Genomic DNA, 24,650 nt, shown 5'->3' on the forward strand with positions numbered 1-24,650 from the left:
TTTATGAATCACTTCTCTGACTTAAAGGACTTGTATGGTTGAGTGCTGTGGATTGTACCAGACTGATGGATTCACAGACCTGTACCCCTAAAGCATATAATACATAATATGTTAATAAAAATAAAAAAATAAAAGAAGGACTTGGGGGAGTCTGGGTGGCTCAGCTGGTTAAGTGTCTGACTTCAGCTCATGTCATAACTGGGGGTCCCGGGATTGAGCCCCACGTCAGGCTCTGCACTCAGTGCAGAAGTCTGCTTCTCCCACTCCCTCTACTCCTTCCTCTGCTCATGCTCTCTCCCCCCCTCTCTCTCTAATAAATAAATAAAATCTAAAAAAAAATAAGGACTTGAAAAGACAGCCCTTAATTCCAGACAAAGTTTTAAAAGCATTTAATCAAGCACACTCTCTTAAAAACAAAGATGCTTCATATCTTTTCCCCTTAGGATTAGGAAAAGTTAAATAAAAAATAGAAAGGAAATAAAACCCTAGGAGAAAGGCGACAGAACAGCAAACAACCATGTGAAAGGCCTAGTCTGGGCAGACTGGAGATGTAGGGGAACTGCAGCTTAGACCCCATCAGTCAGTGAGACGAATGAGAGCTGAAAGGCTTTTTCCAGGGCCAAGCCTACATAAGCAAGAAGTTTTGCTGCCCAAGGCAGAGAAACAGATGTCAGGAAGATTTATACTTTAGAATAGTCTACTTTAGTAAATGAGTTGCAGTCAAACCCTGTTGTTAGACTTGAGGATCCTAAATCAAGCAAAAAGTCTTATTACCAACAGACTGAAAACACAGCCATTACTCTAATTGGGCATTGTTAACAATGAAAAACAAGGATGATTTACTGGCAAAACTGTGCCCACTGAAGAAGAGGAACATACTGTCAGCTGTACTTTCTTTCCTAACCTCCCCCCATACCTCCTTCTATGTCTGGGCTTGTAGGAGAACTGTCCGCAAGAGCATAAGGAACCAAGGGAAAGTGAACGGCCACATTCTAGCAATTCTACTTCTAAGGAAACCACCAAAAGGAACAGAAAAGTCTACCAATGTTGAGAAAAATTAGGCACAAATGTAGCAGAATTGATGCGTGTTGCTTTCAAATACCACACTGAAGTGTGTTCTAAGAGAGCCATTCAACGGTTATTTCATTATCTAGGAAAAGAGAGGGAAAACTGAATGGAAAGTCATCAGAGAGGGAGACAAACCATGAGGGACTCTTAACTCTAGGAAACAAACTGAGGGTTGCTGGAGGGGAGGCGGGTGGGGAGATGGAGTAATTGGATGAGGGGCATCAAGGAGGGCACTTGGTGTGATGAGCACTGGGTGTTATACTCAACTGATGAGTTATTGAACACTACATCTGAAACTAATGATGTACTCTATGCTGGCTAACTGAATTAAAAAAATTATCTAGGAAAACATACCATTCAATTCCATTTACTACTGTTGTGGGTCAGGACCATGTAGTTACACATTAACATATAGAATTTCATCCTATAGAGATGGAAGTGATTTTCTTTTCAAGTAGAAAAATAACGCCCCAGGCATTTTGTTGCTATTCAACAGTTTGGTATCAAATTTAGCAATCTTATTCCAACATTCTTTCAGGACCCACATATATTAAAATCTCTTGAATTGTCCTTTGAATCTGCTTTATCACCACCTGCCAGATCCTTCAGTAATGAGTTAAATATTGGACGTGAAATTACTACATTGTATGTAAGTGCTGTATTTTAACATTCTTAAAATAAATATATTTCTACCAAGATTAGGCAATCAGGTCTAATTCTGGACAAGATGGAAGAGGTATGATAACCTTATTCTCCACAATAAATACAGCTAAAAATCCTGGAACCCCAAATATTAAAAGGTGCTGAATGACAATGAGAAGACAACCATCTAAGGATCTCAAGGGCTGAGGGGATGACAAGGACAGGAATTCCTGGGTTTTGTTATTGCCTCCAATATTCCCTGGATTGGGTTCCAAAGTCCCCAATCCAGACACGGAAATCAGCAATACAAAAATGTCCCAGGAAAAGTTTGCAGTCTCTGGCCAAAAGAGCAGTGACAGGTAGTCTCACAAGACAGAAATGTTTTATATATTTTTTAATTCAATTAGCCAACATATAGTACATGATTAGTTTCAGATGTAGAGCTCAATAATTCAACAGCAGCATGTAACACCCAGTGACTGACTGTCTGATTGATTGATTTGAGAGAGACAGGGTGGGGGCAGAGGGAGAGGCAGAGAGAGTCTTAAGCAGACTCTGCACTGAGTGTAGGGCCCAATGTGGGGGCTCAGTCCCATGACCCTGAGATCACTACCTGAGCTGAAACCACCAGTCGGATCCCCCAGCTGAATGCACCACAGACAGAAACATTTTGACAAAAGTCACCCAACCATAATCAAACACTCCTGAAAAAAAAAAAAAACAATCTCTTCTGTCCCACATGAGCAGCGATGCAGTTGAGTGTGGATGACCTTCCACCTCCACTTAATGGTGGTGAGGTAGTGATCTGAACTCTAAAAAAGGGTGAAAGCAGCTAAAGAAATAACATGTTGCCACCAATGCAATGATGATTTGAACAGCAGAGGATCTCCCTTTGTCAATCATGGAAGCCAGAAGACACAGAAAAACTCTTTGAAGTAATGAAAGAAAAAAAAAATTTCTCAAACCCCAAATTCTATATACAGTGAGAAAGTTCTTCGGGAATTAAGGTATCTTCTTACAGGAAAGAAAACTAAAAATATGTGTCATTGGAGATCTATTCTAAAAGAATGGCTAAAGAAACTTCTTCAAGAAGAAAGGCAATGGTATAATTATGAAACTTAGAAAACCAGGAAGAATGAATGACAGAAAGGGTAAAACATGGGTAAATACAAAGGACTACCCTCCTCCTGTTGAGTTTGTTAAATTACATCTGATGGCTGAAAGCAAATGATGTATTATCTGATATGGTTTTCAATGTATTTAAAATAATGATATTATAAAGGAGGAAACAAAGAATAAAGTGGGAGGTAAGTTATCTCCATTTCACTTGAGGTAGTAAAAATGTCAATGTCAGTACATAGTGATCTGAGCCTTGATTCTTTCATAGTCCAACACTCAAACAAGAAACATTCCAAGGGCTAGACATACAGCATTGAACAAAGAGCTCCTTCTCTGCCCTTACTCAGTTCACTTTTCAACTGCTGAATTCACTTTGTGTTTGAATGCCGTTCTCCATCCATGGTGTTGAGAGAAACTTCTATTTGGCCTTTGCTTCCGATTCCTTGCACAGAGCTCCTCAAGCCCTTGCAATTTCCTGATAGGAGTGTCATTTGTTACTCACAAGGCCTGCCTTCAACTAGAACTGAGTTTATGCTACTTGGGTTATTACTAGTGTTCCTAAGTAACTTTGGCATGGGGTGGGGCTGGCCGTCAAGGGAACCAACCCTGCGATTTGAGGTTTGAAACTTATGGCCCTGCCCCCTGATTTCCAATGAAGTCTAATAGAGGTTGTGTTCAATCACCTACTGCCAAAGATTTAATAAGTCATAGCTACATAATGAAACCTCCATGAAAACACCAAAACAATATCATTCAGAGAGCTTCTAGGTTGCTGAATAGCCTGAAATGCTGGCAGGAATGGCACACCGGAGAAGACAAGGAAGCTCTGTGCCCCTTTCCCCATCCTTTGTCCTGTGCATCAATTCTATTTGGCTGTCCCAGAATTGTATCCTTTATAATAATCTGTTAATGGTATAGTAAGTAAAACATTTCCCTGAGTTTAGTTAACTAATTTGAGCAAATTATCAAACCTGACTGAAGGATGGGGGAATGCCTGAATTTGTAGCTAGCTAGGCAGAAATGTGGACAGTCTGTGTATTCCATCTACAGCTACTTACTGTCTGAGGTGGGGGCAGTCTTGTGGGACTGAGCCCTTACTCTTTGGAGTCTGCCCTAACTCCAAGAGTTAGTATCAGAATTGATGGGGCACCTGGATGGCTGAATTGGTTAAGCATCCAACTCTTAGTTTCAGCTCAGGTCACTATCTCAGGGTCTCAAAATCGAGACCTGCATCAGGCTCCATGGTGAGTGGGAAGTCTGCTTGAGATTCTCTCTCTCCTTCTCCCTCTTCCCCTCCCTCCATTCTCTCTCTCTCTCTCAAATAAATAAATCTTCTAATTTTTTAAAGGATTTTATTTATTCATTTGACACACGGAGAGAGAGACAGCACAAGCAGGGGATGGGCAGAGGGAGAGGGAGAAACAGGCTCCCCACTGAGCAGGGAGGCTGACATGGGACTTGACCTCAGGACCCTGGGATCACAACCTAAGCTGAAACCAAATGCTTAACCAACTGAGGCACACAGGCACCCTAAATAAATTTTTTTAAAAAGAGTTACTATGAGAATTGAACTCAGCTGTTGGACACCCAACTAGTGTTGAAGAACTCAAGGACTGAAGTTGGGAAAGATACCCCATATTTGGTATCTGGGAGAAAAAATTCTTACATTTTCCAATACACTCTTTATTAGTCTGAGTGATTATAGAAGGAAGGGAGAGAAGGTTTAGAAAAGCATTCAACTGGGAGGCCAGGGTGACAGTGGGCTACAGTTGATGCCCATGCCATCAGAGAACCACTACCTAGGACCCTCTTGACTGTATGAGAGATTTATCTTGAATATGCAAAAGCTTTGGTACAGACTTCCACTTTGGCCAAAATGGAGTAACAAGGACTGTATTTATCCTCCAATCTCAAACAAACAAAAAGCTGGGCTGAGAGTCCAGGGAGAACAAGGAAGCTACAGTTTGTAGATACAGTACCACAGAGGAGAGCGCTTCTGAGGAAGAAAACTGCAGAGACCTGCAGAGGGCCTCCCTTGACTATTCAGTACCATCTGAACGGAAACAGTACCTGGTGCTCAGACCGGGCTCAGACTGGAAAAATAACAATTTATGGGGCACTGGAGAAGCATACTCAGGAATATCTTAAAATCTTGCCTTAGTAATGAAGAATAATGAATAATTAGCTTAAGATCATACAGTGCTCCAGAGCAAGACCAGAAAAGACTAAATTGTTATCAAGTACTATAACTAGATCTTAGAATAAACCTCAAGATTTGTAGCAATACAAACATACCCAGCACCCAATGCAGCAAAACTCACAATGTCCAGCATCCAATCAATAATTACCAGGCATGTGCAAGGAAGCAGGAAAATACATCTCATAATGAGGAAAATAAATCAAAATAGACCCAGAATGATACAAATACTAGAACTGGTAAAAAAAGGGCATTACAAGTTATTATAACTCAGTGCCCTGTTTGAAAGATAAAGACATATGAGATTGAAAAAGACCTAAACAGAGTTACAGAAATGAAACACAGGGGTGCCTGGTGGCTCAGTCAGTTAATAAGTGTCCAACTCTTGATTTTGGCTCACGTCATGATCTCAGGGTCGTGGGAGCAAGTCCTGCATCGGGCTCCATGCTGGACAAGGAGACTGCTTGAGATTCTCTCTCTCTCTATCTCTTCCTCAGCTCCTGCCCCCCACCATGCACGTACTCTCTCTATACATATAAAAAAAATTTTTAAAAAAATTTTAATAGAAATGAAATACAATGTATGAGATGAAACACACACTAAATAAGATTACCAGCAGACTAGATACTGTCAAAGAAAAAGTAAACTTGAAGATACAGCAATAAAAACTATCCACAGTCAAACAGTCTGGCAGTTTTCTAAGAAGTTCAATATATACATACTCTGTGATCCACCAACTCTGCCCTTAAGTAGTAGAGATGAAAGCAGATATCTATAAAATGACATGAATACAAAGTTGTTCGTAACAGATTTATAACAGTTAAGAACTGGGAACAACCTAAATCTCCATCAGTAGGTAAAAAGATCAACAAATTGTGATAGATTTATAAACCAAAATACTACTCAGCAATAAAAAAGAATGAACTAATGATCACAACATATGAATCAACACATTATGACAATATATACTTCAAAATAATTATTCGGGGTAGCAGAAGCCAGACTCCCTCCCCAAAAAGTGCATAGTCTATGACTCCATTGATACAAAATTGTTGAAAAAGCAAACTCTAACCCAGTATGACTTTGTTTTAATTTGATTACATCTTTAAAGACCTGATTTCCAAATAAATTCACAGTCACAGGTACCCAGGGTTAGGAGTTCAATGTATCTTTCTGGGGGATAGAATTCAACCCACAACACCATCTGCATAAGCAGAAAAGCATTTTAAGAAACTTTTTAACATGATCCCATTAATTAAAGGAAAACTAAGCACAGATACTTGATGCCAAATTGTTAGGATTTCTTTTCCATAGCAATCACGTCTATGTAATCATGACCTGAACAGAATCAACACATTGCAAAATGCAATTATATATTCAATCTTGTTATCAGGAGCAGTGCCGCTGCAGGCAAAGGAAATACAAACAATTGTCCAATTTCAGTCCCTGTATTTATGGTTCTAGTGATGCTATACCCCCATCGACTTGCAATGCCTGAGTGCCAAGAAAACAAAAGACTGTTCATGAATTCCTTTGATTCAGAGGGCGTTGAACTGGAAGCATTTATTGTCTCACTCATTCCTTCACAAACTCACTCACACTTTCTCATCTGCAAACACCAAGCAGTAGAGTGCACAGTTAGTCTAAAGAGGAAAACAGAAGCCACTTCAAGTATTTACAGTGGATGGATTTTGACAGTGAACTGTCCACCCAAATGACAGAGGAAATGAGAAATGAAAAGAGTGGAGAAGGAACCTAGAGATGAGCAAAACCAGAAACCAACTACAACCCTTAGCCTAGAACATCAAGAGGAAGGAAGAAAACTGTCAGAGGTCAAGGTGAGCTGGCAGAAGCTGAAACTAGGTCAAGGTCAGCTGGCAGAGGCTGACACTACAGCCAGAGTTATGTCTCAGGAAGAGATGGAACCACTGCCAAAGGCGCCCCTGAAACAGAGAAGGAGAGGGGAAAATACACTCATTTCTTGCTTCTCCCCACGTGCCCATGTCTGATCTCTCACCAGTGTCTTCCACTGGCCAAACCCAACCAGGGGCCAGTGTTCACAGAGGCCAAAAGAGTGAAGTCTGCAAGGCTAGGACAAGAAATCTATGGGAGGGGCACCTGGCTGGCTCAGTCAGTACAGCTCGTGACTCTTGATCTTGGGGTGATGAGTTCAAGCCTCACACTGGGCGTGAAGCCTACTTAAAGGAAGTCTATGGGCAATAATGTCAAGTCTTATGCATCTTTCTCCTAGACATTTGTTGCAATGTCAAAGGTAAGTGATTTGTATTTGCTGAACAATGAAAAAAAGTACACCTAGCTAATGAATTCATTAGGCGTTCAGTAACTAGAAAGAGCAGTTTAATATGCTATCACGTAAAAATCCTTTATGAATTGTTTCAAGTACTCAGGACTTTGATTTATTTTGTTTTGGGTGGAACTTGGGGGAAACGGACTAGGATTGAGGATGGAATGATAACACATTTTTCCCATTTAAAGTAATCAACTCTTCATTCCCAAATTTTGCTATGAGCATGTTTTCAGGAACAAACCGGACTCAGCCATGGGAGATGCACTGGACATGAAGCCTTAGTCCGGTACCAAGATTTTCCACATGGGGGCTAGAGAGCCCTCTCTCCAACTCTCAATTTGTATTTAATTCTTCCTAGACTTTAAACTACCAAGAGCCTATACATTTTTTCCTTGGGTATATGGTAAGCCATGCTTTAGAGGATCAGTTATTTGTAAAGCATTACCGTGCATCCAGTACATCCACAACACCATCAGGCTAATGAGGTCACCATCCTCTTATGAGTTAGACTATTTCTACCCTGGGACCTAGAACTATTTGAATTAAAAAAAATAGGGGCACCTGGGTGGCTCAGTGGGTTAAAGCCTCTGCCTTCGGCTTAGGTCATGATCCCAGGGTCCTGGGATCAAGCCCTGCATCAGGCTCTCTGTTCAGCAGGGAGCCTGCTTCTCTTCCTCTCACTCTCTGCCTACTTGTGATCTCTGTCTTCAAATAAATAAATAAAATCTTTAAAAAAAAATAAGTAAAAAAAAAATACGTTAAAATGATTTTGCCATGACCTTATGAATTCTTGCACTCACACCAAATTTCACTTGGCATTGGAAGGGTGCTAAAACATACTATTAGTTTTTAGTATCCTTAACTCAAAATGATAAGCACTAAGAAAAATAACAACTAGTATTCTGGTAGGAGTAATGTCCTTTACAATGTTGTATCTGTAGGAACAAAGTTGATATAAAGGACAAGAATATATGGGGCACCTGGGGGGAGCAGCTCAGTCATTTAAACATCTCCCTTGGGCTCAGGTGATGGTCCCAGGGTCCTGGGATCAAACCCCATGCTGGGCTTCCTCGTCAGCGGGGAGTCTGCTTTTCCCTCTGCCCCTCCCCTGCTCATGCTCACTCACTCTCTCTCTCTCTCTCAAATAACAAACAAAATCTTTTAAAAAAATAAAGAACAAGGATATAAAATGTGTATTCGTGGAACAAAGCGTAATCACTTCATCATTCTTCATTAGGAGAATGCTGGCTTAGCTAGTGTCAGACTCACCCATGATCCAGACATGGCATTCCAATTACAGCACTGACACAGGACCCCGTGATCTAGAAGAAGCAAAATGAGGGCTTGGTGTTGGTGGTCTACTCATCTCTATCAGCATGATTAATACCAAAGGCAGCAGAGGGGTCTGGCCTTCAATAATCTCAAAGAGGTCACAGAAACAGACATAGCAAGCCCTAGATCAAAGCATAATCTGAGAACACCTGAAAGTAACACGTGGCTCCTTGGGAAAAAGCTGCTGGTTCACAAAGGGAACACCAAGAGAGCTGCAGAAAAGGAAGCAGGAATAGTCAGGGGACAGTCTTCCCCCAGGAAAATGTTAATACCATCTTCTAGGGCTCATTCAGTGGACTCTTCCTAGGCAGGCTGAGGTAGCCAATTTAATATGAACTACATGACTGTTTTAAGCATCCTGCCTATGTGGCCACCACTTCCACATCTTGCGAGCCCATACTCAAATTTCTCCAGCTGAGTCAAAAGCCATATTCACACCAAGGGGATGGGACAACACAGCCATAGTCATAGCCTGGATTCCAGAGGGCATCTGGAAAATGAGGTCAAAAGCCTTGGGAGATATTTTAAAGATGTTATTTATTTATTTTTTGAGAAATAGGTTAAGTGTGCACCAGTGGTGGGAGGGGCAGAAGGAGAGGAAGAAGCAGACTCCCCGCTGAGGAGGGAGCCTGACACAGGGCTTGATCCCAGGACCCCAGGATCACGACCTGAGCCAAGTCAGATGCTTAACTGACTGAGCCACCCAGGCACCCCCTCAGAAGATCCTTTAAGCAGTTGAGGATCCTTTAAAAAGTTGAGAAGGAATATATTCCTTCAGAAAATACACACAGGGGTACCTGGGTGGCTCAGTCAGTTGGGCATCTGCCTTCAGCTCAGGTCGTGATCCCAGGTCCTGGGACCAAGCCCCGTGTCAGGCTCCCTGCTCATTTTGGGGAGGGTCTACTTCTCCCTCTGCCTCTCCCCTCCCCACCACTCTGCTTTCTCACACACACTCTCTCTCAAATAAATAAATAAAATCTTTTTTAAAAGAGAGAAATACACACAAAAGGCCCAACTTTGGCTTTCTGCTAATATACATCTCCACATTCCCAGAGATCTCAAGTAGTTCTACCGCACAAGGAGAGAGATGACTAAGATGGTCCCCTGCTTCTCAAGAGTTATTATGTCTAATAGCTGAGACAGACTATTATATTGGATTTCGATGCTAGCATATGAAGTGTTTACCAAGGCAAAACAAATGTTCAGTGGTGCTTCATGAAGCACAGGGTACTCAGAAAGGCATCCAGGTCTCCGCCTACCCTATACAAAGCCAAATGCCTGGACAGGCTGCCAGGTATTATCCGGTATATACTTAGATATTGAGAAACTCTTCCTGAGCACATACTCCAAAGGAGCTCAGGCTGTCACAGGAACCAGAACTTAAAGTCAGCCCAGCCAGAAATGTCAGCAGTCCACTTTCACAGGACATCTTGGGAGCAGGAGGCAGGCATTCTTAAGACCCCAGGGTGCTCTTCTTAAGACCCCAGGGTGCTCTACTTGGGGCACAATTACTTGCTTTCTCAGGGAAGACAAAGGTCCACCCAAAGAGTGGACAAGTCCAAGGCTGCAGCCAAGTGAGCACAGGGTACCCATCAAATCCCGAGTATTCTCGTGAAAAAGAATTGTACCAATGTTCCTCTCCTGACTTTGGCCCTAGACTAGAGTTACATGAAGATGCTACCATTAGGTACAGGAGGAGGCTTTGTTCTATTTTTGTAATTTCTCATGAACCTATAATGACCTCAAAACAACTTTTTATTGTTGTTGTTTTAATGCATTAAAGGGGTCCCAGAGATCTTTCCCAAGGTCACAGAGCCTTTGAAAACATGTAATTAAATCTCAGGCCTGACACAGTAACTTATCTGATTAACTAGCCTTATAAAATACACTGCCAGAGTGGGGGTCACCCCCACCCATGTGCCCCAGGCCCAAATAAGCAATCAAGCTTTCAGTAGGTATTCTGAATTTGAGGACCCAAAGTCTTATAATATCCATGGAATTTTAATTTGGGAAAGCATTCCGCTTTATTTTTCTTAACCTCTAACTCAAATTCAGTACTCTTTTCTGCTAATATACTCAAACCACTGCACTGTTTGCAGAATCCATGAATTTGTCACAATAGAAATGAGCTATTTTCATTCCCTATCACCCTGTTGCAGATCTCAAATCTGTGTTTATCACCACCTCAAAATTACGATAGTAATTAGACTAGCCACCAGATGTCACATGATCACTGTCTTTGTGCCTGCAGATATTAGCACAAGGCAGCTGGGCAGTTGCCTGACACCAGGTCGAGCAGATTATCAGCTACTAAAGGATGAAGTAGAAAGCCATTTCATGGATGACCAGACTGACATGTTGCTTTCCAGTACTCCCTATCTACAATTATTTTTCAATCCATATCTGGAAGGTGGGAAGCCATTCTTCTTCAGTTTTTGCAAAACTTGCACACTCAAATGAAAACACAACTGCCCACAAGTAAGCAGGACTTTTCTAACAGACAGTACATTGACTATAAGGATAGACTAGGCAAGCTCAAACAAATATGACTGTTGAGGTAAATTTAATACATTTTAACAGATTATGCACTGATACAGGTCATACACAGTGTAAATGTGATGAATAACACGTTTTTCTTATTATACTCTTTTTCTGCACACAATTGTGTGTGTCTGCGTGAGTTGTGTGTGTGTGTGTGTGTGTGTGTGTGTAGTGAGCTCTATGCCCAACATGGGGCTTGAACTCATGACCCTGACATCAAGAGTCTAGTGTTCTATCAACTGAGTTGGCCAAACACCCCTTCTTGCACACAGTTAAGAAGTAAAGATATGTACTAGGGTATTATGAGTTATTTTAGGGAGGGCATTCATATATCATTCTGTGAAAATACCCCATATTAAAAAAGAACAATTTTTGCATGAAAACAAGTCACATGAAAGCAATTTTCCCAGGAAGACACAGAAGGCTACATTACTGGAATGCTAGAAGTTCTTAACCAAGATATAGCTGCAATTCAATTCTATTTCTTTGACAAAACAAAACTGTTAATACTTGGAAGCCCTGCAAAACCCTTTCAAAAAATGTTTTCTTGGTGGTAAACTTAAACCATGGGTCCATAATCTTTTCCTAAATCTAAAAATAAATCAAAGAATTTGGCCTAGCCAAAGATAATCTATTGATTTTCTTTTAAATAATGGCTTTGATATTTAAGCCATGAATTTAAAAATTAACTTAAGTATACAATTCAGTTATACAATTCATTGTATACAAGTATACAATTCAGTTGTGACTATTAGCATAGTCACAAGGTTGTGTAACCATCACTAATTTCCAAACATTTCATTATCCTCCAAAAGAAATCCCATACCCATTAGCAATCACTCCCCATTCCCCTCACCCCCCAGGAACCCTAGTAACCACTAATCTACTTTGTTTATCTGGATCTGTCTCTGCAAGTGGAAATACACATGATATGGCCTTTTGTGATTGGCTTCTTTCCCTTAGCATTAATGTTTTCAAGGTTAATCCTTTTTATTGGTGAATAATATTCCATAGTACAGATATGCTACGTTTGGGTTATCCATTCATTAGTTGACAGACATTTGGGTTGCTTCCACTTTTTTGCTACTATGAAAAAATTCTACCATGAGCATTTAAGTACAGGTTTTTTGTGAGGGCAGACACTTAAATTTTCTCAGATACACACCTAGGAGTGGAATTGCTGGGTCACATGGTACTTCTATACTGAACACTTAAAGGAACGGACTGTTTTCCACAGCAGTGATGCCATTTTACATTCCTAGCAACAATGTTTGAGGGTCCAATTCTCCACATCCTTCTTAATACTTGTTGTGGTCTTTTTTTTTCTCTTTTTTCAGCCACCCTAGTGGGTGTGAAATGGTCTTTCATTGTGGTTTTAATTTCCATTTCTCAAATGGTTAGTGTGCTTATTAGCCATTTGTGCATATTCTTGGGAGAAATGTCTATTCAAATCCTTTGCCCATTTCCTAATTGGGTTATTTCTCTATTGTTGAGTTGTAAAAGAGCCTATTGATCTTAGTGTGAATGCTTTAAGACAATTGGAATTTAACTCAAAAAACCTTGGGGAATAAGTGTTTTTACCCTGCAATATGAATTAAAGATGCTCTAATTCCTTTGGAAACAATTTGTAGAATTGACATTTTTCAACCCTGCACTCCATTAAAACAAGAAAATTAGAACTCATTGGTTGTCCAATAGGACATGCATATTGTCTTATCCAAAGACCACCTTAATTTAATGTTGTGATTCAAGGGGCACTTGGGTGGCTCAGTTGGTTAATCCTCTGCCTTCGGCTCAGGTCATGATCCCAGAGTCCTGGGATCAAGCCCCGAATTAGGCTCTCTGCTCAGCGGGGAGCCTGCTTCCCCCTCTCTCTCTGCCTGCCTCTCTGCCTACTTGTGACCTCTCTCTGTGTGTCAAATAAATAAATATAATCTTTTTAAAAAAAAGAAATTAAAATGTTGTGATTCAAGCTAAGCAGCCTTCACACTGTTGTCTTTCAACTTGAATTTGCCTTTGCTTAAAACATTACTGTCTTGGGACATTTGGCTGGCTCAGTTGGAGGAGTGTAAGACTCCTGATCTCCGGGGTCATGAGTTCAAGCCCCATGTTGGGTGTAGAGATTATTCAGATGAATAAAACTTTAAAAATAAATAAATAAACTCTACTGCCTTATTTAATGAATTCACGTACATATTTTTTTATCAGAAGCTTTTTAAAAAAATCAGTCCCTGTGATATTCTTTTCTTTGAAATCCCATGTGTTTTATTTAGACCTTTACACACATGATTCTGAACTGCCCACAGAACTCAGACTGCCAAAATGGTCCACGGGACAAGGACCCAAAGTTTCTATTGCCAACTGCACAGAGGAACAGACCTTCAGAAGGGCAGGATGGGGCACTACAGCATTTTTTAAAATGTTATACCTAAATATAGCTAGTGACAGCAAGCTTCTGGCTTATTCCTCTATCTCATGTTGCATATTGGAATGGCCAAATATTGCCTATTTGATTGGGGGCAAAGGAAAAGCTGAAGTGCTTCTACATGAAAAGTCTTTCACCTTTAAAGATGTAACCAGAGCTTTCCTTTGTAAAGAGTGGGTGGAAAAGAATAGAGAGCAGAGAGAGTTTTGCTTTAAGGAACTGGAACACAGGATTGTAGAAATTTGGTGAGTCCAAATTGTGTTTGATCAGCTGGCAGGGTGGAGACCCAGCAAAGAGCGGCAGCTCCTGCCCAAAGGCAACCTGCTGACAGAAATCCTTCTGGCTCTGAGGAGAAAGATACTCCCCAGAATCTCAACAATATACAATTTTTTTAAAATACTTCAGATTTTGTCTCACATCATCATGGGAAGAAGAAGGGAGTTTCTGTCACCCACCAGCCTTGAATTAAAAACTGCCTAATTCACCTGTGGCAACCACCTAGCCTAGGTGCACATTACCTGGATTGTGGTTGATATATTCAGCTATACATTCCCTCAACCACCTCTCACCAAAAGGACTAGGAGGACGGACACCCAACAGAGGAAAAATTCAGAGACTGTGCCCTCTCCATCAGAACCTTTGGATATGGACATAAACAGTATGTCGGAAAAGGAATTCAGGGTAACCATTATTCAGGCAATGTCTAGGTTGGAGAAAACCATTAGTGACAACATAGAATCTCTAAGGGTGGAAGTGAGAGCGGACCTGGCAGGAGTTAAAAATGCTATCAATGAGATCTGATCTAATCTAAATACACTAACAACTAGGGTAACCAAGGCAGAAGATAGAATTAGTGATCTAGAGAACAAACTGATAGAGAAAAAGGATCAGGAGGAGACATGGACCAAGCAACTTAGAAGCCATGAAAACAGAATTAGGGAAATAAATTATGCAATGAAAAGTTCCAACATCAGAATTATTGGGATTCCTGAGGGAGGCGAAAAAAGAGAGAAGACTAGAAGATATAGTTAACAAATTGTGGATGAAAATTTTCCCAATCTGGAGAATGGAACAAGTGTTCAAATCCTAGAGGCAGAAAGAACACCCACCAAAATCGAAGAATCTAGAAAGATCTCACAACATTTGATTGTGAAAGTCATGAATCAATTTTAGACAAGGGCTTCTGAGGTCAGCTAGGGGGAAGAGATTCCTTACGTGAAGAAGAAGGTTCATCAGAATAACGTCAGACCTGTCCATAGAAACCTGGCAAGCCAGAAAGGCTGACAAGACATATTCAGGGCACTAAATGAGAATAACATGCAGCCAATAATGCTTTATCCAGAAAGGCTGACATTCAAAATGATTGGAGAAATAAAGAGCTTCCAAGACCAGCACGGTTTAAAAGAGTATGTGACCACCAAGCCGGCACTGCAAGAAATATTAAGGGGGGGTTCTATAAAAGAAGAAGGAACCCAAGAGTGACATAGAACAGAAATTTACAGAGACAATCTATAGAAACAAAGAATTCACAGGCAACATGATGTCAATAAAAACGTATCTTTCAATAATCACTCTCAACGTGAATGGCCTAAATGCTCCCATAAAATGGTACAGGGTTGCAGATTGGATAAAATGATAGGACCCATCCACATGCTGCCTGTAAGAGACACATTTAGAACTTAAAGATATATCTGGATTGAAAGTGAAGGGATGAAGATCTACCTTTCATGCCAATGGGCCCCCAAAAAAAGCTGGGGTAGTGATTCTCATATCAGATAAATTAGATTTTAAACTAAAGATAGTAGTCAGAGATTAAAAAAAAAAAAGGACACTACATCATTCTCAAAGTGCCTATCCACCAAGAAGATCTAACAATTGTAAATATTTATGCCCCCAATATGGGAGCACCCAACTACATAAGCAAACTGTTAATCAAAATAAAGAGTCATATTGATATGACTACATTAATAGTAGGGGATCTTAACACGCCACTCTCAGTAATAGATCATCCAAGCATAAAATCAATAAAGAAACAAGGGCTTTGAACGACACACTGGACCAGATGGACCTCATAGATATATACAGAACATTCCACCCTAAAACAACAGAATACTCATTCTTCTCGAGCACACATGGAACTTTCTCCAGAATAGACCACATACTGGGTCACAAAATCAGGGCTTAACTGATACCAAAAGACTGAGATTATTCCCTGCATATTCTCAGACCACAGTGGTTTGAAACTAGAACTTGACCACAAGAAAAGGTTTGGAAGGAATTCACACATTTGGAATCTGAATACCACCCTGCTTAAGAATGTTTGGATCAACCAGGAAATCAAAGAAGAACTTGAACAATTCATGGAAACCAATGAGAATGAAGACACATTGGTCCAAAAACTATGGAATATGGCAAAAGCGGTCCTAAGGGGCAAATACATAGCCATCCAAGCCTCAGGCAGAAAAATTGAAAAATCCAGAATACACCAGCTCTCTTTACAACTTAAAGAACTGGAAAATCAACAACAAATTAAGCCAACCCCACACACAAGAAGGGAAATAATCAAGATTACAGCAGAGATCAATAAGATAGAAACTAGACACACAGTAGAACACATCAACAAAACCAGAAGCTTGTTCTTTGAAAGAGTCAGTAAGCTTGATAAACCACCGGCCAAACTAATCCAAAAGAAAAGAGAGAGAACCCAAATTAATAAAATTATGAATGAAAGGGGAGAGATCACGACTAATACCAAGGAAATAGAAACAATCGTCAGAAATTATTATCAACAGTTATACATATCAACAGTTATACATATCAACAGTTATATGACTTATTGTTAAGCAACCTAGAAGAAATGGATGCATTCCTGGAAACCTATAAACTTCCAAGACTGAATCAGGAAGAAATTGACAACTTGAATAGACCAATATGGATAAAGAGTTGAAGCCGTGATCAAAAACCTCTCAAAAAACAAGAGCAAAGGACCTGACAGATGCCCTGGGGAATTCTACCAAACATTCAAAGAAGAAATAACACCTATTCTCCTGACGCTGTTTCAAAAAACAGAAACAGAAGGAAAACTCCCAGACTCTATAAAGCTAGCATAACCCTCATCCCCAAATGACAAAGACCCCACCAAAAAGGAGAATTTCAGACCAGTACCCCTAATGAACATGGATGCCAAGATTTTCAACAAGATCCTAGCTAATAGGACCCAACAGTACATTAAAAAGATTATCCACCAGGCCCAGGTGGGATTTATCCATGGGATGCAAGGGTGATTCAACACTCACAAATCAATCAATGTGATAGAACAAATCAATAAGAGAAGAGAGAAGAACCACATGGTCCTCTCAATTGATTCAGAAAAAGCATCTGACAAGATACAGCATCCATTCCTGATTAAAACTCTTCGAAGTATAGGGATAGAGGGAACACTCCTCAACTTCATCAAATCTATCTATGAAAAACCCACAGGAAATATCATTCTGAATGGGGAAAAGCTGACAGCCTTCCCTTTAAGATCAGAAACATGACAAGGATGCCCACTCTTGCCACTGTTGTTCAACATAGTACCAGACGTCATAACAACAACAATCAGACAACAAAAAGAAATAAAAGGCATCAAATTGGCAAAGAAGTCAAACTGTCTCTCTTTCCAGACGGCATGATATTTCATGTGGAAAACCCAAAAGACTCCACCCCCAAACTACTAGAACTCATACAGCAATTCAGTAATGTGGCAGGATACAAAATCAATGTACAGGGCGCCTGGGTGACTCAATGGGTTAAAACCTCTGCCTTTAGCTCAGGTCATGATCTCAGGGTCCTGGGATCCAGCCCCACATGGGGCTCTCTGCTCAGCAAGGAGCCTACTTCCCTTTCCCTCTCTCTGCCTGCCTCTCTGCCTACCTGTGATCTCTATCAAATAAATAAATAAATAAATCTTGGGGAAAAAATCAATGTACAGAATCAGTTGCTTTCTTATACACTAATTGAAAATACAAAGGGGGAAATTAGAGAACCGATTCCATTTACTTAGCACCAAGAACCACAAGATACCTTGGAATAAACCTAACCAAAACGGAAAGGATCTGTACTCGAGGAACTACAGAACACTTACAGAAGAAATTGAAGACGACACAAAAAGATGGAAAAGAATTCCATGCTCATGAATCGGAAGAATAAACATTGTTAAAATGTCTATACTGCCTAGAGCAGTCTATACTTTCAATGCCATCCTGATCAAAATTCCACCAGCATTTTTCAAAGTACTGGAACAAAGAATCCTAAAATTTGTATGGGACCAGGAAAGACGCTGGATTGCTAAGGAAATGTTGAAAAAGTAAAACAAAACTGGGGGCATCATGTTGCCAGGTTTCAAGCTTTATAATAAAGCTGTGATCACCGAGACAGCATGGTAGTGGCATAAGCACAGACACATAGACCAGTAAAACAGAGTAGAGAGCCCAGATATGGACCCACAACTCTATGGTCAAATAATCTTCGACAAAGCAGGAAAAAATACACAGTGGAAAAAAGACAGTTTCTTCAATAAATGGTGCTGGGAAAATTGGGCAGCTATGTATAGAAGAATGAAGCTTGACTATTCTCTTACACCATACACAAAGATAAACTTGAAATGGATAAAAGACCTCAACATGAGGCAAGAATCTATCAAAATCCTAGAGGAGAATACAGGCAGTAACCTCTTTGACACTGACCACCGCAACTTCTTTCAAGACATGTCTTCAGGGGCGCCTGGGTGGCTCAGTGGGTTAAGGCCTCTGCCTTCAGCTCAGGTCATGATCTCAGGGTCCTGGGATCAAGCCCCGCATCGGGCTCTCTGCTCAGCAGAAAGCCTGCTTCCTCCTCTCTCTCTGCCTGCTTGTCTGTCTACTTGTGATCTCTGACAGATAAATAAATAAAATCTTAAAAAAATAAAAAGACATGTCTCCAAAGGCAAAGGAAACAAAAGCCAAAATGAACTTTTGGGACTTCATCAAGATAAAAAGCTTCTGCACAGCAAAGGAAACAGTCAAGAAAACAAAGAGGCAACCTACGAAATGGGAGAAGATATTCGCAAATGACACTACAGACAAAGGGCTGATATCCACGATCTATAAAGAAATTCTCAAACTCAACACTCAAAAAAACAGATAATCATGTAAAAAAATGGGCAAAGACATGAGCGGACACTTCTCCAAAGAAGACATACAAATGGCTAACAGAGACATGAAAAATGTTCATCATCATTAGCTGTCAGGAAGAGTCAAAGCAAAACCACAGTGAGATACCACCTCATACCAGTTATCATGGCCAAAATCAACAGTACAGGAAATAACAAGTGTTGTACAGGATGTGGAGAAAGGGGAACCCGCTTACACTCTTGGTGGGGATGCAAATTGGTGCAGCCACTTTGGAAAACAGTGTGGAGATTCCTTAAAAAACTAAAAATAGACCTACCCTATGACCCTGCAATGGCACTGCTGGGTATTTACCCCAAAGATACAGATGCAGTAAAAAGAAGGGCCATTTGTACCCCAATGTTCGTAGCAGCAATGGTCACAGTAGCCAAACTGTGGAAAGAGCCAAGATGCCCTTCAACAGATGAATGGGTAAAGAAGATGTGGTCCATATACACTATGGAGTATTATGCCTCCATCAGAAAGGGTGAATACCCAACATGGATGGGACTGGAAGAGATTGTGCTGCGTGAAATAAGTCAAGCAAAGAGAGTCAATTATCATATGGTTTCACTTACTTGTGGAGCGTAAGGAATAACACAGAGGACATGGGGAGATGGAGAGGAGAAGGAAGTTGGGGGAAATTGGAGGAGGAGATGAACCACGAGAGACTGTGGACTCTGAGAAACAAACTGAGGATTTTGGATGGGAGGGGGTGGGATGTTTGGGTGAGTTTGGTGAGGTGGTGCGTATTAAGGAGGGCACGTTAATGCATGGATCACTGGGTGTGGTGCATAAACAGTGAATAAAAAAAAACTTCACAGGGGCACCTGGGTGGCTCAGTGGGTAGAGCCACTGCCTTCGGCTCGGGTCATGATCTCAGGGTCCTGGGATCAAGTCCCGCATCGGGCTCTCTGCTCAGCAGGGAGCCTGCTGCCTCCTCTCTCTCTGCCTCTCTGCCTACTTGTGATCTCTCTCTGTCAAATAAATAAATAAAATCTTTAAAAAAAAAAAACTTCACATATCAGTAATGAAGTAATTATAGAAAGTTATCTAAAAGTAATAAAGAAGTGCTATTTTCTATAAAAAAAATAAAAAATAAAAAAATAAGGATGCAAGTAAATAATGTATTTCCAAGATAGCTTGTTTGTAACGATTCTGAGCAAGTTTGTAGAGAAGATTCTTCTATCAGCCCAAAATGGCAATGTCTACAGAACTACATGTGATTTTTCAGAAAAATCTCTCGCCTTTTTTAGCACCACCACTCTGGGTAGCAGACTTGATGCTAGTTTGCACATCTTCACTGCTGTCTTATGGATGTAAGGAAGAAGAGTTTTTCCTACTAAGTCAGGTAGCAGAAATAGAAGCCAGAGTCCCTGGGACTGAGGGCATCTAACTGAATGCTTCTGCTCCAGTTTAAAAAAAAAAAAAAAAAGCAAGCAAACAAAAAAAACCTTATAGAGCAAAGCATGATAATCCTGGGGTCACCTGCTCTGTGCCTAGGGAAGCTGGGAGTCATGGGCTGATTCCTTAGGGAAGCCCCAGAATCTAGACCCTCTCATAATACATACAGATATTTCAATACACTAAAAAGAAGCCTCCATGATTTAATTGACAAGGGCCCAATCCTGTGGTCTCAGAGACAAGGAGAATGAGTCAAGAAAGAATTAAAGTTTACACACTAGGAAAACTAGATAATCCAAAAACAAAAGATGGGGAGGGGAGGCCTTCCTACTGCAGGGGTTGGGGGTGGGCAGAAATACTTATTTTGGGGTGCCTAGGTGGCTAAGTTGGTTAAGTATCTGCTTCTGGCTGAGGTCATGATCCCAAGGTCCTGGAATGAGCCCTGTGTTGGGGAGTCCTGCTCAGTGGGGAGTCCACTTCTCCCTCTCCCTCTGCCCTTTCTCCCACTCATGCTTCCTATCTCTCAAACAAATAAAATATTTAAAAAATAGTTATTTCTCCCATTTTAGTCCCTGCTGAATATACAAAGATAAATGGCTGCCCTTGACCTCAGTGAGTTTGTAGTATATAATTTTGCACATGTAAGCATGTCGGAATCAACACATTCCAAAGAAACTCCAGGATCCCACTGCAATACGCCCCAAAACACACGCAGCCTTACCCATCTCAGCCAATGTCACCATCCACCCAGTTGCTGGGGCCAAAAATTTGCATTACCCTGATTCATCAGTCATCCCACGGTCAATGCATCAGTAGTCATGAAGTTCAAGCTTCAGAGTTTTCAAATTTAGATCCACTTCTCACTGCCATCCATCACATCCACCCAGGTTACCACCATCTGACAGACTAGTGCCGAATCCTCCCCACTGGTCCCATTCCATTCTCACCCCTGCACAAGTCAGGGTGACTTTTCCACCACGTAGATCAAATAGCATGCCTCACCTAAACCCTCCCAATGACTTGACAGTATACTTAAAAAGAAATTCCCATCTCTCTACTATGGCCCACAAGACTATGTAATCCAGGGCTTTTGCCTTATTCCCTTCCACTTTCCTCCTTATACAAAATTCTTAGGGCACCTGGGTGGCTCAGTCAATTATGCATCCAGCTCTTGGTTTCAGCTCAGGTCATGATCTTGGTGTAGTGAGATCAAGAGTCTGCTTGAGATTCCCTCTCTTCCTCTCCCTCCTTTCTCTCTGTCTCTCTCGCTGTCTCTCTCAGATAAATAAATAAAACCCTTTTAAAAAATTCTTCAGGGGAGCCTGGGTGGCTCAGTCAGTTAAGCATCTGTCTTCAGCTCTGATCATGATCCCGGAGTCCTGGGATCGAGCCCCACACATGCAGTCCCTGCTCAGTGGGGAGTCTGCTTCTCCCTCTCCCTCAGTACCTCCCTGCCCCATTCATGCCCTCTCTCTCACTCTACTCTCTGTCAAATAAATAAATAAAATATTTTTTAAAAAAGATCAAAGTGTTGCCCATGCTTTCATTGCTCTTGATCTTTCACATCTGAACGTCGCAAGTCTTCATTAAATTATACTTCCAGGATACCCCTAGCCCTGCCATCCTTCAGGAAGGGCTTTTACCTATTACTAAAACTGGAAAGAACTACCCGGCTAGAACAATAAATGTATGCCCACCCAAAGCAAGGAAAAAGTGAAAGGCTATGGAGGGAATTAGGGTAATTTACCTGGGCCATAGCCTCCTCAGGATCTTGCTTTAGGTAGCATCAATAGCTAGAGGTGAGGCCTGCGCTCACCTCTTCCTTCTGACACACCTGGAATAAAGAGATCCCTTGTGATTATACCTGAAAAGGCTCTGCAAAATTCTGTACCTATGGGCGCCTAGGTGGCTCAGTCAGTTGGCTTCTCCCTCTGCCCCTCCCCCATTTGTGCTCACCTGCTCTGTCAAATAAAATTAAATTAAAAAATTTTTAAAACAAAAAAAAAGTCTGGGGGCACCTGGGTGGCTCAGTGGGTTAAGCCGCTGCCTTCCGCTCAGGTCATGATCTCAGAGTCCTGGGATCGAGTCCCGCATCGGGCTCTCTGCTCAGCAGAGAGCCTGCTTCCCTCTCTCTCTCTCTCTGGCTGCCTCTCCGTCTACTTGTGATTTCTCTCTGTCAAATTAATAAATAAAATCTTAAAAAAAAAAAAAAAGTCTGTAGCTGTGTCTCCTCCCCCAACACCCCCAGGCTCCTAAGGTAAATTATTGTGGTTTGAGGAATAGCCATGCCATTTTGTTTCCCACAAACATGAATGTTGTGCCCATGTCCCTTTAGGGGGTAATTGCTCAGCCCCAAAACAGTTTCACACCAATTGTAGCTTCTATTCCCCTGGCATCTACCACTGAATGCTCACTGGAGAGATGGTACCCAGGGAACAGGACCCCTCCCCAGTATCCTAGGACCTGGAAGTTCCCAGCAGCCCCCAATCGTTTAGTCTCACAAGGACAGGCTCTGTTGCTCAGGACTTCCTGGTTTTCCAGACTAGTCACCCCTGTGAAAAGAGTGCATTAGCCATCATCACGTTTGACAACTTGACTTTGGAACCAGCCATTGGCCTTTAAGACTTTTACATCCCAGTCTGTCACAGCACGAGGCGTGGCTGCTCTCCGGGTCTAGCCCTCCCTCAGCTTCCCAGAACATCTGACCCTCTTGTGGAGCCACTCAAGCCTACCAGCCACCCTCAGATCCACAGACAACCAGGCTTCCCACACCTTCACTGTTAAAGTACCCCCATATGCCTCTTCTATTCCTAGGGTCCCCCCTCTGGTTTTAGGCCCCCAGGGCTATCACAACATGGCTACCGCGAAAGTTAGCTATCACAACATGGCTACTGCGGAAGTCAGCCCTTGCTTCCCATGGTCCTGACAGCTGAATGTTACCTGTAAGTGCCTGAAAGAGTAGCCTTCCCCAGGCCCAGAGCAGCTCAAAAGGAAACTGCAGCCGCACAGCGCCCTCACGTGTTACGGAGCGGTCGTGCAGCTGGGCGGACCTTGGCCTAAGAGCCAAAGCAGGACTCGGGAAAACCAAACAGGAAACCCAGCAAAATTCTGGGATCCAATGAAGCTTCGGCACACAGAATGAAAACAATTCACACTTTCACGGACTTTTAAAACTGAGAAGGGAAGAAACATGGGCAAGGGAACACAGTAAGACAAAAGCAAAGCCAAGGTCCCTGAAAACCCTGAATACCTTAAAGGATAGGACTTCACTCGGTTGACTAGAGACTCGATTTCTCTCCACAGCTGGTTGCTTACTTAAGCAGGTGGGCGTTTTCAGAGTTAGAAACAGTCACTTGTGGGTAAAAAGTGACGTCCGAATCAGAGTATTTTCGGGAATTACTAAAGAAAAAGAAAAGGAGTTAAGTTTTCTCATTTGTTTCCTGGGCTGCCAGAACAGAAATAGAAAATCAAAGGGATTGCAAGCCATGAACTTTAGCTTTTTAACATTCACGGGAATGGGGCAGAAGTCGTTTGTGGCCAAGGGAAGACTGGTCAAAAATCAGGCCAGGCTGTTTTTCAACAGCACTGTGTGTCATAAATGAAGCTGTCCCTCCAAAGATTAACTCATTTGATTACTAACAATTCTCATCAGATTCTAGCAAACACTGAGCAGTTTGGCGAAGAATGCCATTTTCTAAGAGAAACCTGCGTCTAGAATCCAACATAAAAGTATTTGGTTCTTCCTTATTCTCAACTGGAAGACAAAGCTGGAGGTGAACACTCAATGGGGCCAGGGGTTAGGAGCACATCAGGGTAAGAATGGCTTTCAAATGAGCAATGGGAGCTACATTTTGGCCACAGGCAACTTACAAAACAACCCACAACAGCCAATATCTGACACAATCCGCCCTCTTTCAGGAAGAGTCTCGCACTGGTGCTTGTTGAGTGAAAACTTTCTTTTTTCCAAGAAAACCAACCAACTCCTTGGCCATTATTGTAGGGGCCAACGTCAGGCCATACCCAAATGTGCCAAATTGACATATTATATTTAACATACTGTTTTATTTTTTTAAGATTTTATTTATTTGATATTAAGAGTGAGTGAGACAGAGCACAAGCAGGGAGCAGAGGCAGAGGGAGAAACAGGATCTTCATTGAGCAGGGAACTGAATGCAGGGCTTAATCACAGGACCCCAGGATTAAGACACAAGCCAAAGGCGGCCGCTTAACGGACTAAGCCATGAGGTGCCCTGACATACTGTTTTAAATAAAAGTTGCTTAAGAAGCAGCCAATGCAGAAAGAACACTCTGATCCTGCCCACCTTTGTCTTCAGAAAGCAAAAATAAAACTCCCATATGAAAGGTACCTTCCTTATATCAAGAGATAGACATCTGTCTCACCAGAGACAGGAAATTCAGAGCGGA

The 24,650-nt window shown here is 41.6% G+C and overlaps 1 long non-coding RNA gene across 1 annotated transcript in view; it reads right to left on the reverse strand.

The window, feature by feature from the left end:
• The window catches only part of LOC106006067, a 62,657-nt gene extending 38,401 nt beyond the window's left edge, over nt 1–24,256 (reverse strand). Inside the window, exons 1-2 of the long non-coding RNA XR_001179914.2 lie at nt 23,476–24,256; nt 21,973–22,059 (exon numbers count right to left, since the gene is read on the reverse strand). This is a non-coding gene — a long non-coding RNA (uncharacterized LOC106006067). The remainder of the gene's footprint in view (nt 1–21,972; nt 22,060–23,475) is intronic.
• Nucleotides 24,257–24,650: the final 394 nt, after the last annotated feature.

Source organism: Mustela putorius, unplaced genomic scaffold (assembly GCF_011764305.1).
Source record: "Mustela putorius furo isolate JIRA1106 unplaced genomic scaffold, ASM1176430v1.1 tig00003836_pilon_pilon_pilon, whole genome shotgun sequence".
Taxonomy (NCBI): Eukaryota; Metazoa; Chordata; class Mammalia; order Carnivora; family Mustelidae; genus Mustela; species Mustela putorius.